The sequence below is a fragment of the Puntigrus tetrazona genome, chromosome 11 (assembly GCF_018831695.1).
Source record: "Puntigrus tetrazona isolate hp1 chromosome 11, ASM1883169v1, whole genome shotgun sequence".
Taxonomy (NCBI): Eukaryota; Metazoa; Chordata; class Actinopteri; order Cypriniformes; family Cyprinidae; genus Puntigrus; species Puntigrus tetrazona.
In genome coordinates this window covers 1,125,916-1,140,915 of record NC_056709.1, presented here as the reverse complement: position 1 = coordinate 1,140,915, position 15,000 = coordinate 1,125,916, and the positions used below count along the sequence as shown (strand labels likewise).

The 15,000-nt window shown below is 38.8% G+C and overlaps 23 non-coding genes across 23 annotated transcripts; all 23 read left to right on the top strand.

Annotated features, from left to right (window-relative positions):
* The first annotated feature begins 847 nt into the window (after positions 1 to 847).
* On the top strand, positions 848 to 918 carry trnac-gca. The gene has a single exon. It is a non-coding gene; the product is annotated as a tRNA-Cys (tRNA).
* A 778-nt stretch (positions 919 to 1,696) lies between these two features.
* On the top strand, positions 1,697 to 1,768 carry trnac-gca. The gene has a single exon. It is a non-coding gene; the product is annotated as a tRNA-Cys (tRNA).
* Positions 1,769 to 3,044: 1,276 nt separating this feature from the next.
* Positions 3,045 to 3,116, top strand: trnac-gca. Its single transcript has one exon. It is a non-coding gene; the product is annotated as a tRNA-Cys (tRNA).
* Positions 3,117 to 3,487: 371 nt separating this feature from the next.
* trnac-gca lies at positions 3,488 to 3,559 on the top strand. Its single transcript has one exon. It is a non-coding gene; the product is annotated as a tRNA-Cys (tRNA).
* Positions 3,560 to 4,360: 801 nt separating this feature from the next.
* Positions 4,361 to 4,432, top strand: trnac-gca. Its single transcript has one exon. It is a non-coding gene; the product is annotated as a tRNA-Cys (tRNA).
* Positions 4,433 to 7,003: 2,571 nt separating this feature from the next.
* trnac-gca lies at positions 7,004 to 7,075 on the top strand. Its single transcript has one exon. It is a non-coding gene; the product is annotated as a tRNA-Cys (tRNA).
* Positions 7,076 to 7,440: 365 nt separating this feature from the next.
* trnac-gca lies at positions 7,441 to 7,511 on the top strand. The gene has a single exon. It is a non-coding gene; the product is annotated as a tRNA-Cys (tRNA).
* Positions 7,512 to 9,165: 1,654 nt separating this feature from the next.
* Positions 9,166 to 9,237, top strand: trnac-gca. The gene has a single exon. It is a non-coding gene; the product is annotated as a tRNA-Cys (tRNA).
* A 149-nt stretch (positions 9,238 to 9,386) lies between these two features.
* trnac-gca lies at positions 9,387 to 9,458 on the top strand. The gene has a single exon. It is a non-coding gene; the product is annotated as a tRNA-Cys (tRNA).
* A 145-nt stretch (positions 9,459 to 9,603) lies between these two features.
* Positions 9,604 to 9,674, top strand: trnac-gca. Its single transcript has one exon. It is a non-coding gene; the product is annotated as a tRNA-Cys (tRNA).
* A 351-nt stretch (positions 9,675 to 10,025) lies between these two features.
* On the top strand, positions 10,026 to 10,096 carry trnac-gca. The gene has a single exon. It is a non-coding gene; the product is annotated as a tRNA-Cys (tRNA).
* Positions 10,097 to 10,241: 145 nt separating this feature from the next.
* Positions 10,242 to 10,312, top strand: trnac-gca. The gene has a single exon. It is a non-coding gene; the product is annotated as a tRNA-Cys (tRNA).
* A 791-nt stretch (positions 10,313 to 11,103) lies between these two features.
* Positions 11,104 to 11,174, top strand: trnac-gca. The gene has a single exon. It is a non-coding gene; the product is annotated as a tRNA-Cys (tRNA).
* Positions 11,175 to 11,542: 368 nt separating this feature from the next.
* Positions 11,543 to 11,614, top strand: trnac-gca. Its single transcript has one exon. It is a non-coding gene; the product is annotated as a tRNA-Cys (tRNA).
* A 793-nt stretch (positions 11,615 to 12,407) lies between these two features.
* Positions 12,408 to 12,479, top strand: trnac-gca. The gene has a single exon. It is a non-coding gene; the product is annotated as a tRNA-Cys (tRNA).
* A 151-nt stretch (positions 12,480 to 12,630) lies between these two features.
* Positions 12,631 to 12,701, top strand: trnac-gca. Its single transcript has one exon. It is a non-coding gene; the product is annotated as a tRNA-Cys (tRNA).
* A 151-nt stretch (positions 12,702 to 12,852) lies between these two features.
* On the top strand, positions 12,853 to 12,923 carry trnac-gca. The gene has a single exon. It is a non-coding gene; the product is annotated as a tRNA-Cys (tRNA).
* Positions 12,924 to 13,273: 350 nt separating this feature from the next.
* trnac-gca lies at positions 13,274 to 13,344 on the top strand. Its single transcript has one exon. It is a non-coding gene; the product is annotated as a tRNA-Cys (tRNA).
* Positions 13,345 to 13,492: 148 nt separating this feature from the next.
* trnac-gca lies at positions 13,493 to 13,564 on the top strand. Its single transcript has one exon. It is a non-coding gene; the product is annotated as a tRNA-Cys (tRNA).
* Positions 13,565 to 13,928: 364 nt separating this feature from the next.
* trnac-gca lies at positions 13,929 to 13,999 on the top strand. The gene has a single exon. It is a non-coding gene; the product is annotated as a tRNA-Cys (tRNA).
* A 375-nt stretch (positions 14,000 to 14,374) lies between these two features.
* On the top strand, positions 14,375 to 14,446 carry trnac-gca. Its single transcript has one exon. It is a non-coding gene; the product is annotated as a tRNA-Cys (tRNA).
* A 149-nt stretch (positions 14,447 to 14,595) lies between these two features.
* trnac-gca lies at positions 14,596 to 14,667 on the top strand. Its single transcript has one exon. It is a non-coding gene; the product is annotated as a tRNA-Cys (tRNA).
* Positions 14,668 to 14,812: 145 nt separating this feature from the next.
* trnac-gca lies at positions 14,813 to 14,883 on the top strand. Its single transcript has one exon. It is a non-coding gene; the product is annotated as a tRNA-Cys (tRNA).
* Positions 14,884 to 15,000: the final 117 nt, after the last annotated feature.

Below are 15,000 nucleotides of genomic sequence, written 5' to 3'. Positions count from 1 at the left end.
AGCATTTGACTGCAGATCAAGAGGTCCCCGGTTCAAACCAGGTGCCCCCTTTTTGTACTTGCAACGATCTGAACGTTCAAGGTTTGGATGTTTTCATCATTTGTTCCTGGTTCACAAGTTTAGTTTTATCTCATGGTTTTGTTCGTTTAATTTTTTATTTTTTTTTTTTTTTTTTTATTTGTCATCTGGTGCAACTGGGGTATAGCTCAGTGGTAGAGCATTTGACTGCAGATCAAGAGGTCCCTGTTCAAACCGGGTGCCCCCTTTGTATACTTGCAACGATTGGAACGTTCAAGGTTTGGATGTCTACTTCTTTCATCATTTGTGCCTGGCCTGTTTAGTTTTATCTCATGGTTTTGTTCGTTTAATTTTTATTTTTTTTTTTTTTGATTTGTCATCTGGTGCAACTGGGGTATAGCTCAGTGGTAGAGCATTTGACTGCAGATCAAGAGGTCCCGGTTCAAATCTGGTGCCCCTTTGTACTTCATTTGTTTGGGATGCTGGAGGTTTGGATGTCTACTTCTTTCATCATTTGTGCCTGGTTCACAAGTTTAGTTTTATCTCATGGTTTTGTTCGTTTAATTTTTTATTTCTTTTTTTTTTTTTTTATTTGTCATCTGGTGCAACTGGGGTATAGCTCAGTGGTAGAGCATTTGACTGCAGATCAAGAGGTCCCGGTTCAAATCCTGGTGCCCCTTTGTACTTGCATTTGTTTGGGATGCTCAAGGTTTGGATGTCTACTTCTTTCATCATTTGTGCCTGGTTCACAAGTTTAGTTTTATCTCATGGTTTTGTTCGTTTAATTTTTTATTTATTTTTTTTTTTTTTATTTGTCATCTGGTGCAACTGGGGTATAGCTCAGTGGTAGAGCATTTGACTGCAGATCAAGAGGTCCCGGTTCAAATCCGGGTGCCCCCCTTTGTACTTGCAGCGCATTGGAACGTTCAAGGTTTGGATGTCTACTTCTTTCATCATTTGTGCCCTGTTTAGTTTTATCTCATGGTTTTGTTCGTTTTAATTTTTTTTTTTTTTTTTTTTTATTTGTCATCTGGTGCAACTGGGGGTATAGCTCAGTGGTAGAGCATTTGACTGCAGATCAAGAGGTCCCGGTTCAAACAGGTGCCCCCTTTGTACTTGCATTTGATTGGAACGTTCAAGGTTTGGATGTCTACTTCTTTCATCATTTGTGCCTGGCTTAGTTTTATCTCATGGTTTTGTTCGTTTAATTTTTATTTCGTTTTTTTTTTTATTTGTCATCTGGTGCAACTGGGGTATAGCTCAGTGGTAGAGCATTTGACTGCAGATCAAGAGGTCCCCGGTTCAAATCCTGGTGCCCCCTTTGTATTTTGCAACGATTGGAACGCTCAAGGTTTGGATGTCTACTTCTTTCATCATTTGCCTCCTGGTTTTTAAGTTTATGGTTTTGTTCGGTTAATTTTTATTTTTTTTTTTTTTTTTTTTTTGTCATCTGGTGCAACTGGGGTATAGCTCAGTGGTAGAGCATTTGACTGCAGATCAAGAGGTCCCTGGTTCAAATCTGGTGCCCCCTTTGTACTTCAACGCATTGGGATGCTGGAGGTTTGGATGTCTACTTCTTTCATCATTTGTGCCTGGTTCACAAGTTTAGTTTTATCTCATGGTTTTGTTCGTTTAATTTTTATTTGTTTTTTTTTTTGGATTTGTCATCTGGTGCAACTGGGGTATAGCTCAGTGGTAGAGCATTTGACTGCAGATCAAGAGGTCCCTGGTTCAAATCCGGGTGCCCCTTTGTACTTCATTTGATTGGAACGTTCTGGAGTTTGGATGTCTACTTCTTTCATCATTTGTGCCTGGTTCACAAGTTTAGTTTTATCTCATGGTTTTGTTCGTTTAATTTTTTTTTTTTTTTTTTTTTGGATTTGTCATCTGGTGCAACTGGGGTATAGCTCAGTGGTAGAGCATTTGACTGCAGATCAAGAGGTCCCCGGTTCAAATCTGGTGCCCCTTTTACTTGCATTTGCATTGGAACGTTCAAGGTTTGGATGTCTACTTCTTTTCATCATTTGTGCCTGGTTTCTGCTTGCGTTTTATCTCATGGTTTTGTTTTTAATCAGGATTTTATTTACGTTCAATTTTTCCAATTTTTTTTGTTTTTGTCATCTGGTGCAACGAACCAGGGATGTATAGCTCAGTGGTAGAGCATTTGATTTGCAGATCAAGATCAAAATGGTCTGGGGGGTTCAAATCCATTTGTGCCCTTTGGCTCACTTCATTTGTTTGCAAAGGATGCTGGAGGTTTGGATGTCTACTTTTCATCATTTGTGCCTGGTTCACAAGTTTAGTTTTATCTCATGGTTTTGTTCGTTTAATTTTTATTTTTTTTTTTTTTTTTGTTTTGTCATCTGGTGCAACTGGGGTATAGCTCAGTGGTAGAGCATTTGACTGCAGATCAAGAGGTCCCAGTTCAAATCCTGGTGCCCCTTTGTACTTCATTTGTTTGGATGCTGGAGGTTTGGATGTCTACTTTTTCATCATTTGTGCCTGGTTCACAAGTTTAGTTTTATCTCATGGTTTTGTTCGTTTAATTTTTATTTGTTTTTTTTTTTTTGGATTTGTCATCTGGTGCAACTGGGGTATAGCTCAGTGGTAGAGCATTTGACTGCAGATCAAGAGGTCCCCGGTTCAAATCCTGGTGCCCCTTTGTACTTTACAACGATTGGAACGTTCAAGGTTTGGATGTCTACTTCTTTCATCATTTGTGCCTGGTTCACAAGTTTAGTTTTATCTCATGGTTTTGTTCGTGTTTAATTTTTTTTTTTTTTTTTTTTTTTTTTGTCATCTGGTGCAACTGGGGTATAGCTCAGTGGTAGAGCATTTGACTGCAGATCAAGAGGTCCCAGTTCAAACTGGTGCCCCTTTGTACTTCATTTGTTTTGGGATGCTGGAGGTTTGGATGTCTACTTCTTTCATCATTTGTGCCTGGTTCTACAAGTTTAGTTTTATCTCATGGTTTTGTTCGTTTAATTTTTTATTTTTTTTTTTTTTTATTTGTCATCTGGTGCAACTGGGGTATAGCTCAGTGGTAGAGCATTTGACTGCAGATCAAGAGGTCCCCGGTTCAAATCCGGGTGCCCCCTTTGTACTTGCAACGATTGGAACGTTCAAGGTTTGGATGTCTACTTCTTTCATCATTTGTGCCTGGTTCACAAGTTTAGTTTTATCTCATGGTTTTGTTCGTTTTATTTTTTTTTTGTTTTTTTTTTTTTTTTTTTGGTCATCTGGTGCAACTGGGGTATAGCTCAGTGGTAGAGCATTTGACTGCAGATCAAGAGGTCCCCGGTTCAAACTGGTGCCCCTTTGTACTTGCAACGATTTGAACGTTCAAGGTTTGGATGTCTACTTCTTTCATCATTTGTGCCTGGTTCACAAGTTTAGTTTTATCTCATGGTTTTGTTCGTTTAATTTTTATTTAATTTTTTTTTTTTTTTGATTTGTCATCTGGTGCAACTGGGGTATAGCTCAGTGGTAGAGCATTTGACTGCAGATCAAGAGGTCCCTGGTTCAAATCCGGGTGCCCCTTTGTACTTGCAACGATTGGAACGTTCAAGGTTTGGATGTCTACTTCTTTCATCATTTGTGCCTGCTTAGCCGTTTTATCTCATGGTTTTGTTCGTTTAATTTTGTTTATTTAATTTTTTTTTTTTTTTATTTGTCATCTGGTGCAACTGGGGTATAGCTCAGTGGTAGAGCATTTGACTGCAGATCAAGAGGTCCTCGGTTCAAACGGGTGCCCCTTTGTACTTCATTTGTTTAGGATGCTGGAGGTTTGGATGTCTACTTCTTTCATCATTTGTGCCTGGTTCACAAGTTTAGTTTTATCTCATGGTTTTGTTCGTTTTATTTTTTATTTCGTTTTTTTTTTTTTTATTTGTCATCTGGTGCAACTGGGGTATAGCTCAGTGGTAGAGCATTTGACTGCAGATCAAGAGGTCCCCAGTTCAAACCGGGTGCCCCTTTGTATTTCATTTGTTTGGGATGCTCAAGGTTTGGATGTCTACTTCTTTCATCATTTGTGCCTGGTTCACAAGTTTAGTTTTATCTCATGGTTTTGTTCGTTTTATTTTTTTTTTATTTTTTTTTTTTTATTTGTCATCTGGTGCAACTGGGGGTATAGCTCAGTGGTAGAGCATTTGACTGCAGATCAAGAGGTCCCCGGTTCAAACAGATTGCCCCCTTTGTACTTGCAACGATTGGAACGTTCAAGGTTTGGATGTCTACTTCTTTCATCATTTGTGCCTGGTTCACAAGTTTAGTTTTATCTCATGGTTTTGTTCGTTTAATTTTTATTTTTTTTTTTTTTTGATTTGTCATCTGGTGCAACTGGGGTATAGCTCAGTGGTAGAGCATTTGACTGCAGATCAAGAGGTCCCAGGTTCAAATCCTGGTGCCCCTTTGTACTTCATTTGATTGGGATGCTGGAGGTTTGGATGTCTACTTCTTTCATCATTTGTGCCTGGTTCACAAGTTTAGTTTTATCTCATGGTTTTGTTCGTTTAATTTTTAATTTTTTTTTTTTTTTTTTTTTGATTTGTCATCTGGTGCAACAACTGGGGGTATAGCTCAGTGGTAGAGCATTTGACTGCAGATCAAGAGGTCCCGGTTCAAATCTGGTGCCCCTTTGTACTTGCATTTGTTTGGGATGCTTCAAGGTTTGGATGTCTACTTCTTTCATCATTTGTGCCTGGTTCACAAGTTTAGTTTTATCTCATGGTTTTGTTCGTTTAATTTTTTTATTTACGTTTTTTTTTTTTATTTGTCATCTGGTGCAACTGGGGGTATAGCTCAGTGGTAGAGCATTTGACTGCAGATCAAGAGGTCCCGGTTCAAACCGGGTGCCCCTTTGTACTTGCAACGATTGGAACATTCAAGGTTTGGATGTCTACTTCTTTCATCATTTGTGCCTGGTTCACAAGTTTAGTTTTATCTCATGGTTTTGTCTGTTTAATTTTTTTATTTCGTTTTTTTTTTTTGATTTGTTATCTGGTGCAACTGGGGTATAGCTCAGTGGTAGAGCATTTGACTGCAGATCAAGAGGTCCCTTGTTCAAATCCGGGTGCCCTTTGTACTTCATTTGTTTGGGATGCTGGAGGTTTGGATGTCTACTTCTTTCATCATTTGTGCCTGGTTCACAAGTTTAGTTTTATCTCATGGTTTTGTTCGTTTAATTTTTATATTTTTTTTTTTTTTTATTTGTCATCTGGTGCAACTGGGGTATAGCTCAGTGGTAGAGCATTTGACTGCAGATCAAGAGGTCCGGTTCAAACTGGTGCCCCTTTGTACTTGCATTTGTTTAACGTTCTCAAGGTTTGGATGTCTACTTCTTTTTCATCATTTGTGCCTGGTTCATGCAAGTTTAGTTTTATCTCATGGTTTTGTTCGTTTAATTTTTATTTGTTTTTTTTTTTTTTTTTGTCATCTGGTGCAACGGGGGTATAGCTCAGTGGTAGAGCATTTGACTGCAGATCAAGAGGTCCCGGTTCAAACAGGTGCCCCCTTTGTACTTGCATTTGCATTGGAACGCTCAAGGTTTGGATGTCTACTTCTTTCATCATTTGTGCCTGCTTAGTTTTATCTCATGGTTTTGTTCGTTTAATTTTTTATTTCGTTTTTTTTTTTATTTGTCATCTGGTGCAACTGGGGTATAGCTCAGTGGTAGAGCATTTGACTGCAGATCAAGAGGTCCCCGGTTCAAACTGGTGCCCCCTTTGTACTTTCATTTGTTTGGGACGTTCAAGGTTTGGATGTCTACTTCTTTCATCATTTGTGCCTGGTTCACAAGTTTAGTTTTATCTCATGGTTTTGTTCGTTTTAATTTTTATTTTTTTTTTTTTTTATTTGTCATCTGGTGCAACTGGGGTATAGCTCAGTGGTAGAGCATTTGACTGCAGATCAAGAGGTCCCGGTTCAAATCCAGGTGCCCCCTTTGTATTTACATTTGATTGGAACGTTCAAGGTTTGGATGTCTACTTCTTTCATCATTTGTGCCTGGTTCACAAGTTTAGTTTTATCTCATGGTTTTGTTCGTTTAATTTTTATTTGTTTTTTTTTTTTTGATTTGTCATCTGGTGCAACTGGGGTATAGCTCAGTGGTAGAGCATTTGACTGCAGATCAAGAGGTCCCCGGTTCAAATCCAGGTGCCCCTTTGTACTTCATTTGTTTGGGATGCTGGAGGTTTGGATGTCTACTTCTTTCATCATTTGTGCCTGGTTCACAAGTTTAGTTTTGTCTCATGGTTTTGTTCGTTTAATTTTTTATTTCGTTTTTTTTTTTTTTATTTGTCATCTGGTGCCACTGGGGGTATAGCTCAGTGGTAGAGCATTTGACTGCAGATCAAGAGGTCCCGGTTCAAACTGGTGCCCCCTTTGTACTTTTGCAACTTGATTGGAACGTTCAAGGTTTGGATGTCTACTTCTTTTTCATCATTTGTGCCTGGTTCACAAGTTTAGTTTTATCTCATGGTTTTGTTCGTTTAATTTTTTTTTCTTTTTTTTTTTTGATTTGTCATCTGGTGCAACTGGGGTATAGCTCAGTGGTAGAGCATTTGACTGCAGATCAAGAGGTCCCCCAGGTTCAAATTCGTGGTTTTGATGTCCCTTTGTACTTCATTTGTTTGGGAATTTGGAGGTTTGGATGTCTACTTCTCTTCATCATTTGTGCCTGGTTCATTTGAAGTTTAGTTTTATCTCATGGTTTTGTTCTGTTTTAAGTTTTATTTGTTTTTTTTTTTTTGTCATCTGGTGCAACTGGGGTATAGCTCAGTGGTAGAGCATTTGACTGCAGATCAAGAAGGTCCCGGTTCAAATCCCGGGTGCCCCTTTGTACTTGCAACGATTGGGACGCTGGAGGTTTGGATGTCTACTTCTTTCATCATTTGTGCCTGGATTCACAAGTTTAGTTTTATCTCATGGTTTTGTTTGTTTAATTTTTATTTCGTTTTTTTTTTTTTGTCATCTGGTGCAACTGGGGGGTATAGCTCAGTGGTAGAGCATTTGACTGCAGATCAAGAGGTCCCCGGTTCAAATCCTGGTGCCCCCTTTGTACTTGCAACGATTGGAACATTCAAGGTTTGGATGTCTACTTCTTTCATCATTTGTGCCTGGTTCACAAGTTTAGTTTTATCTCATGGTTTTGTTCGTTTAATTTTTATTTTTTTTTTTTTTTTGATTTGTTATCTGGTGCAACTGGGGTATAGCTCAGTGGTAGAGCATTTGACTGCAGATCAAGAGGTCCCCGGTTCAAATCCTGGTGCCCCTTTGTACTTCATTTGTTTGGGATGCTGGAGGTTTGGATGTCTACTTCTTTCATCATTTGTGCCTGGTTCACAAGTTTAGTTTTATCTCATGGTTTTGTTCGTTTAATTTTTTATTTTTTTTTTTTTTTGATTTGTCATCTGGTGCAACTGGGGTATAGCTCAGTGGTAGAGCATTTGACTGCAGATCAAGAGGTCCCGGTTCAAATCCGGGTGCCCCTTTGTACTTGCAGCGATTGGGATGCGTTCAAGGTTTGGATGTCTACTTCTTTCATCATTTGTGCCTGGTTCACAAGTTTAGTTTTATCTCATGGTTTTTGTTCGTTTAATTTTTATTTGTTTTTTTTTTGGATTTGTCATCTGGTGCAACTGGGGTATAGCTCAGTGGTAGAGCATTTGACTGCAGATCAAGAGGTCCCGGTTCAAATCTGGTGCCCCTTTGTACTTGCTGCTTGATTGGAAGCGTTCAAGGTTTGGATGTCTACTTCTTTCATCATTTGTGCCTGTTCTTCGTTTTATCTCATGGTTTTGTTCGTTTTTTTTTTTTTATTTTTTTTTTTTTTTATTTGTCATCTGGTGCAACTGGGGTATAGCTCAGTGGTAGAGCATTTGACTGCAGATCAAGAGGTCCCCGGTTCAAACTGGTGCCCCTTTGTACTTCATTTGTTTGGGATGCTGGAGGTTTGGATGTCTACTTTTCATCATTTGTGCCTGGTTCACAAGTTTAGTTTTATCTCATGGTTTGTTCGCTTAATTTTTTTATTCTTTTTTTTTTTATTTGTCATCTGGTGCAACTGGGGTATAGCTCAGTGGTAGAGCATTTGACTGCAGATCAAGAGGTCCCCGGTTCAAAACTGGTGCCCCTTTGTACTTGTTTGGAACGCTCAAGGTTTGGATGTCTACTTCTTTCATCATTTTGTGCCTGGTTCACAAGTTTAGTTTTATCTCATGGTTTTGTTCGTTTAATTTTTATTTTTTTTTTTTTTTTTTGATTTGTCATCTGGTGCAACTGGGGTATAGCTCAGTGGTAGAGCATTTGACTGCAGATCAAGAGGTCCCTGGTTCAAACTGGTGCCCCTTTGTACTTCATTTGATTGGAACGTTCAAGGTTTGGATGTCTACTTCTTTCATCATTTGTGCCTGGTTCACAAGTTTAGTTTTATCTCATGGTTTTGTTCGTTTAATTTTTTTTTTTTTTTTTTTTTTTTTTGTCATCTGGGTGCAACTGGGGGTATAGCTCAGTGGTAGAGCATTTGACTGCAGATCAAGAGGTCCCCAGTTCAAACCGGGTGCCCCCTTTGTACTTCATTTGTTTGGGATGCTGGAGGTTTGGATGTCTACTTCTTTCATCATTTGTGCCTGGTTCACAAGTTTAGTTTTATCTCATGGTTTTGTTCGTTTAATTTTTTATTTTTTTTTTTTTTTGATTTGTCATCTGGTGCAACTGGGGTATAGCTCAGTGGTAGAGCATTTGACTGCAGATCAAGAGGTCCCCGGTTCAAACTGGTGCCCCTTTGTACTTACATTTGATTGGAACGTTCAAGGTTTGGATGTCTACTTCTTTCATCATTTGTGCCTGGTTCACAAGTTTAGTTTTATCTCATGGTTTTGTTCGTTTAATTTTTTATTTTTTTTTTTTTTTGATTTGTCATCTGGTGCAACTGGGGTATAGCTCAGTGGTAGAGCATTTGACTGCAGATCAAGAGGTCCCAGTTCAAATCCGGGTGCCCCCTTTGTACTTGCAACGATTGGAACGTTCAAGGTTTGGATGTCTACTTCTTTCATCATTTGTGCCTGTTTTATCTCATGGTTTTGTTCATGGTTTTTTTTATTTCGTTTTTTTTTTGTTTTTTTTGATTTGTCATCTGGTGCAACTGGGGGTATAGCTCAGTGGTAGAGCATTTGACTGCAGATCAAGAGGTCCCCGGTTCAAATCCGGGTGCCCCCTTTGTACTTCATTTGTTTGGGATGCTGGAGGTTTGGATGTCTACTTCTTTCATCATTTGTGCCTGGTTCACAAGTTTAGTTTTATCTCATGGTTTTGTTCGTTTAATTTTTTTATTTGTTTTTTTTTTGGATTTGTCATCTGGTGCAACTGGGGGTATAGCTCAGTGGTAGAGCATTTGACTGCAGATCAAGAGGTCCCCGGTTCAAATCCGGGTGCCCCCTTTGTACTTGCAACGATTGGAACGTTCAAGGTTTGGATGTCTACTTCTTTCATCATTTGTTCCTGGTTCACAAGTTTAGTTTTATCTCATGGTTTTGTTCGTTTAATTTTTTAATTTTTTTTTTTTTTTTTCATTTGTGGTGCAACTGGGGTATAGCTCAGTGGTAGAGCATTTGACTGCAGATCAAGAGGTCCCGGTTCAAATCCGGGTGCCCCTTTGTACTTACAACGATTGGAACGTTCAAGGTTTGGATGTCTACTTCTTTCATCATTTGTGCCTGCCGTTTTATCTCATGGTTTTGTTCGTTTAATTTTTTTTTTTATTTTTTTTTTTTATTTGTCATCTGGTGCAACTGGGGTATAGCTCAGTGGTAGAGCATTTGACTGCAGATCAAGAGGTCCCAGGTTCAAACTGGTGCCCCCTTTGTACTTCATTTGTTTGGGATGCTGGAGGTTTGGATGTCTACTTCTTTCATCATTTGTGCCTGGTTCACAAGTTTAGTTTTATCTCATGGTTTTGTTCGTTTAATTTTTTTTATTTTTTTTTTTGATTTGTCATCTGGTGCAACTGGGGTATAGCTCAGTGGTAGAGCATTTGACTGCAGATCAAGAGGTCCCGGTTCAAATCCGGGTGCCCCCTTTGTACTTCATTTGATTGGAACGTTCAAGGTTTGGATGTCTACTTCTTTCATCATTTGTTCCTGGTTCACAAGTTTAGTTTTATCTCATGGTTTTGTTCGTTTATTTTTTTTTTTTTTTTTTTTTTATTTGTCATGTGGTGCAACTGGGGTATAGCTCAGTGGTAGAGCATTTGACTGCAGATCAAGAGGTCCCGGTTCAAATCCGGGTGCCCCCTTTGTACTTGCAACGATTGGAACATTCAAGGTTTGGATGTCTACTTCTTTCATCATTTGTGCCTGCTTCGTTTTTATCTCATGGTTTTGTTCGTTTAATTTTTTATTTCGTTTTTTTTTTTTTTTTTTTTGTTATCTGGTGCAACTGGGGTATAGCTCAGTGGTAGAGCATTTGACTGCAGCTGTCCCCGGTTCAAATCCAGGTGCCCCTTTGTACTTCATTTGTTTGGGATGCTGGAGGTTTGGATGTCTACTTCTTTCATCATTTGTGCCTGGTTCACAAGTTTAGTTTTATCTCATGGTTTTGTTCGTTTAATTTTTTTATTTGTTTTTTTTTTTTTTTGGATTTGTTATCTGGTGCAACTGGGGTATAGCTCAGTGGTAGAGCATTTGACTGCAGATCAAGAGGTCCCCGGTTCAAACTGGTGCCCCTTTGTACTTTCATTTGTTTGGGATTCTGGAGGTTTGGATGTCTACTTCTTTCATCATTTGTGCCACAAGTTTAGTTTTATCTCATGGTTTTGTTCGTTTAATTTTTTATTTTTTTTTTTTTTTTGATTTGTCATCTGGTGCAACTGGGGTATAGCTCAGTGGTAGAGCATTTGACTGCAGATCAAGAGGTCCCGGTTCAAACCAGGTGCCCCTTTGTACTTTTTGCAACGATTGGAACGTTCAAGGTTTGGATGTCTACTTCTTTCATCATTTGTGCCTGGTTCACAAGTTTAGTTTTATCTCATGGTTTTGTTCGTTTAATTTTTTTATTTTTTTTTTTTTTTTTGTCATCTGGTGCAACTGGGGTATAGCTCAGTGGTAGAGCATTTGACTGCAGATCAAGAGGTCCCGGTTCAAATCCGGGTGCCCCCTTTGTACTTCATTTGTTTGGGATGCTGGAGGTTTGGATGTCTACTTCTTTCATCATTTGTGCCTGGTTCACAAGTTTAGTTTTATCTCATGGTTTTGTTCGTTTAATTTTTTTTTTTTTTTTTTTTTTTTATTTGTCATCTGGTGCAACTGGGGTATAGCTCAGTGGTAGAGCATTTGACTGCAGATCAAGAGGTCCCGGTTCAAATCCAGGTGCCCCCTTTGTACTTGCAACGATTGGAACATTCAAGGTTTGGATGTCTACTTCTTTCATCATTTGTGCCTGCTTCACAAGTTTAGTTTTTATCTCATGGTTTTGTTCGTTTAATTTTTTTATTTGTTTTTTTTTTTGATTTGTCATCTGGTGCAACTGGGGTATAGCTCAGTGGTAGAGCATTTGACTGCAGATCAAGAGGTCCCCGGTTCAAATCCGGGTGCCCCTTTGTACTTCATTTGTTTGGGATGCTGGAGGTTTGGATGTCTACTTCTTTCATCATTTGTGCCTGGTTCACAAGTTTAGTTTTATCTCATGGTTTTGTTCGTTTAATTTTTATTTTTTTTTTTTGATTTGTCATCTGGTGCAACTGGGGGGTATAGCTCAGTGGTAGAGCATTTGACTGCAGATCAAGAGGTCCCAGTTCAAATCCGGGTGCCCCTTTGTACTTGCAACGATTGGAACGTTCAAGGTTTGGATGTCTACTTCTTTCATCATTTGTGCCTGGTTCACAAGTTTAGTTTTATCTCATGGTTTTGTTCGTTTAATTTTTTATTTTTTTTTTTTTGATTTGTCATCTGGTGCAACTGGGGTATAGCTCAGTGGTAGAGCATTTGACTGCAGATCAAGAGGTCCCAGTTCAAATCCAGGTGCCCCCTTTGTACTTGCATGATTGGAACGTTCAAGGTTTGGATGTCTACTTCTTTCATCATTTGTGCCTGGTTCACAAGTTTAGTTTTATCTCATGGTTTTGTTTGTTTAATTTTTTTATTTTTTTTTTTTTTTTTTGTCATCTGGTGCAACTGGGGTATAGCTCAGTGGTAGAGCATTTGACTGCAGATCAAGAGAGTCCCCGGTTCAAATCAGGTGCCCCTTTGTACTTCATTTGTTTGGGATTCAAGGTTTGGATGTCTACTTCTTTCATCATTTGTGCCTGGTTCACAAGTTTAGTTTTATCTCATGGTTTTGTTCGTTTAATTTTTTATTTTTTTTTTTTTTTTTGATTTGTTATCTGGTGCAACTGGGGTATAGCTCAGTGGTAGAGCATTTGACTGCAGATCAAGAGGTCCCCGGTTCAAATCCGGGTGCCCCTTTGTACTTCTTTTGCGATTGGGACGTTCAAGGTTTGGATGTCTACTTCTTTCATCATTTGTGCCTGGTTCACAAGTTTAGTTTTATCTCATGGTTTTGTTCGTTTAATTTTTATTTGTTTTTTTTTTTTTTTGATTTGTCATCTGGTGCAACTGGGGTATAGCTCAGTGGTAGAGCATTTGACTGCAGATCAAGAGGTCCCGGTTCAAATCCGGGTGCCCCCCTTTGTACTTCATTTGTTTGGGATGCTGGAGGTTTGGATGTCTACTTCTTTCATCATTTGTGCCTGGTTCACAAGTTTAGTTTTATCTCATGGTTTTGTTCGTTTAATTTTTATTTTTTTTTTTTTTTTTTGGATTTGTTATCTGGTGCAACTGGGGTATAGCTCAGTGGTAGAGCATTTGACTGCAGATCAAGAGGTCCCGGTTCAAATCCGGGTGCCCCCTTTGTACTTGCAACGATTGGAACGTTCAAGGTTTGGATGTCTACTTCTTTCATCATTTGTGCCTGGTTCACAAGTTTAGTTTTATCTCATGGTTTTGTTCGTTTAATTTTTTTTTTTTTTTTTTTTTGTCATCTGGTGCAACTGGGGTATAGCTCAGTGGTAGAGCATTTGACTGCAGATCAAGAGGTCCCCGGTTCAAACTGGTGCCCCCTTTGTACTTACAACGATTGGAGCGTTCAAGGTTTGGATGTCTACTTCTTTCATCATTTGTGCCTGCTTCGTTTTATCTCATGGTTTTGTTCGTTTAATTTTTATTTCGTTTTTTTTTTTTTTTTTGTCATCTGGTGCAACTGGGGTATAGCTCAGTGGTAGAGCATTTGACTGCAGATCAAGAGGTCCCGGTTCAAATCCGGGTGCCCCCTTTGTACTTCATTTGTTTGGGATGCTGGAGGTTTGGATGTCTACTTCTTTCATCATTTGTGCCTGGTTCACAAGTTTAGTTTTATCTCATGGTTTTGTTCGTTTAATTTTTTATTTGTTTTTTTTTTTTTATTTGTCATCTGGTGCAACTGGGGTATAGCTCAGTGGTAGAGCATTTGACTGCAGATCAAGAGGTCCCCGGTTCAAATCCGGGTGCCCCTTTGTACTTGCAGCGATTTGGAGATTCAAAGGTTTGGATGTCTACTTCTTTCATCATTTGTGCCTGGTTCACAAGTTTAGTTTTATCTCATGGTTTTGTTCGTTTAATTTTTATTTGTTTTTTTTTTTGATTTGTCATCTGGTGCAACTGGGGGTATAGCTCAGTGGTAGAGCATTTGACTGCAGATCAAGAGGTCCCCGGTTCAAATCGGGTGCCCCTTTGTACTTACATTTGATTGGAACGTTCAAGGTTTGGATGTCTACTTCTTTCATCATTTGTGCCTGGTTCACAAGTTTAGTTTTATCTCATGGTTTTGTTCGTTTAATTTTTTATTTCGTTTTTTTTTTTTTTGTCATCTGGTGCAACTGGGGTATAGCTCAGTGGTAGAGCATTTGACTGCAGATCAAGAGGTCCCGGTTCAAATCCGGGTGCCCCTTTGTATTTTCATTTGATTGGAATGCTGGAGGTTTGGATGTCTACTTCTTTCATCATTTTTGTGCCTGGTTCACAAGTTTAGTTTTATCTCATGGTTTTGTTCGTTTAATTTTTTATTTCGTTTTTTTTTTTTTTGATTTGTCATCTGGTGCAACTGGGGTATAGCTCAGTGGTAGAGCATTTGACTGCAGATCAAGAGGTCCCGGTTCAAATCCTGGTGCCCCCTTTGTACTTCATTTGATTGGACGCATTCAAGGTTTGGATGTCTACTTCTTTCATCATTTGTGCCTGGTTCACAAGTTTAGTTTTATCTCATGGTTTTGTTCGTTTTAATTTTTTATTTCGTTTTTTTTTATTATTTGTCATCTGGTGCAACTGGGGGTATAGCTCAGTGGTAGAGCATTTGACTGCAGATCAAGAGGTCCCCGGTTCAAATCCGGGTGCCCCCTTTGTACTTCATTTGTTTGGGATGCTGGAGGTTTGGATGTCTACTTCTTTCATCATTTGTGCCTGGTTCACAAGTTTAGTTTTATCTCATGGTTTTGTTCGTTTAATTTTTTATTTGTTTTTTTTTTTTTATTTGTCATCTGGTGCAACTGGGGGTATAGCTCAGTGGTAGAGCATTTGACTGCAGATCAAGAGGTCCCCGGTTCAAATCCGGGTGCCCCCTTTGTACTTGCAACGATTGGAACGTTCAAGGTTTGGATGTCTACTTCTTTCATCATTTGTGCCTGGTTCACAAGTTTAGTTTTATCTCATGGTTTTGTTCGTTTAATTTTTTATTTTTTTTTTTTTGATTTGTCATCTGGTGCAACTGGGGTATAGCTCAGTGGTAGAGCATTTGACTGCAGATCAAGAGGTCCCGGTTCAAATCCGGGTGCCCCCTTTGTACTTACATTTGATTGGAACGTTCAAGGTTTGGATGTCTACTTCTTTCATCATTTGTGCCTGGTTCACAAGTTTAGTTTTATCTCATGGTTTTTTGTTTAATTTTAATTTTTTT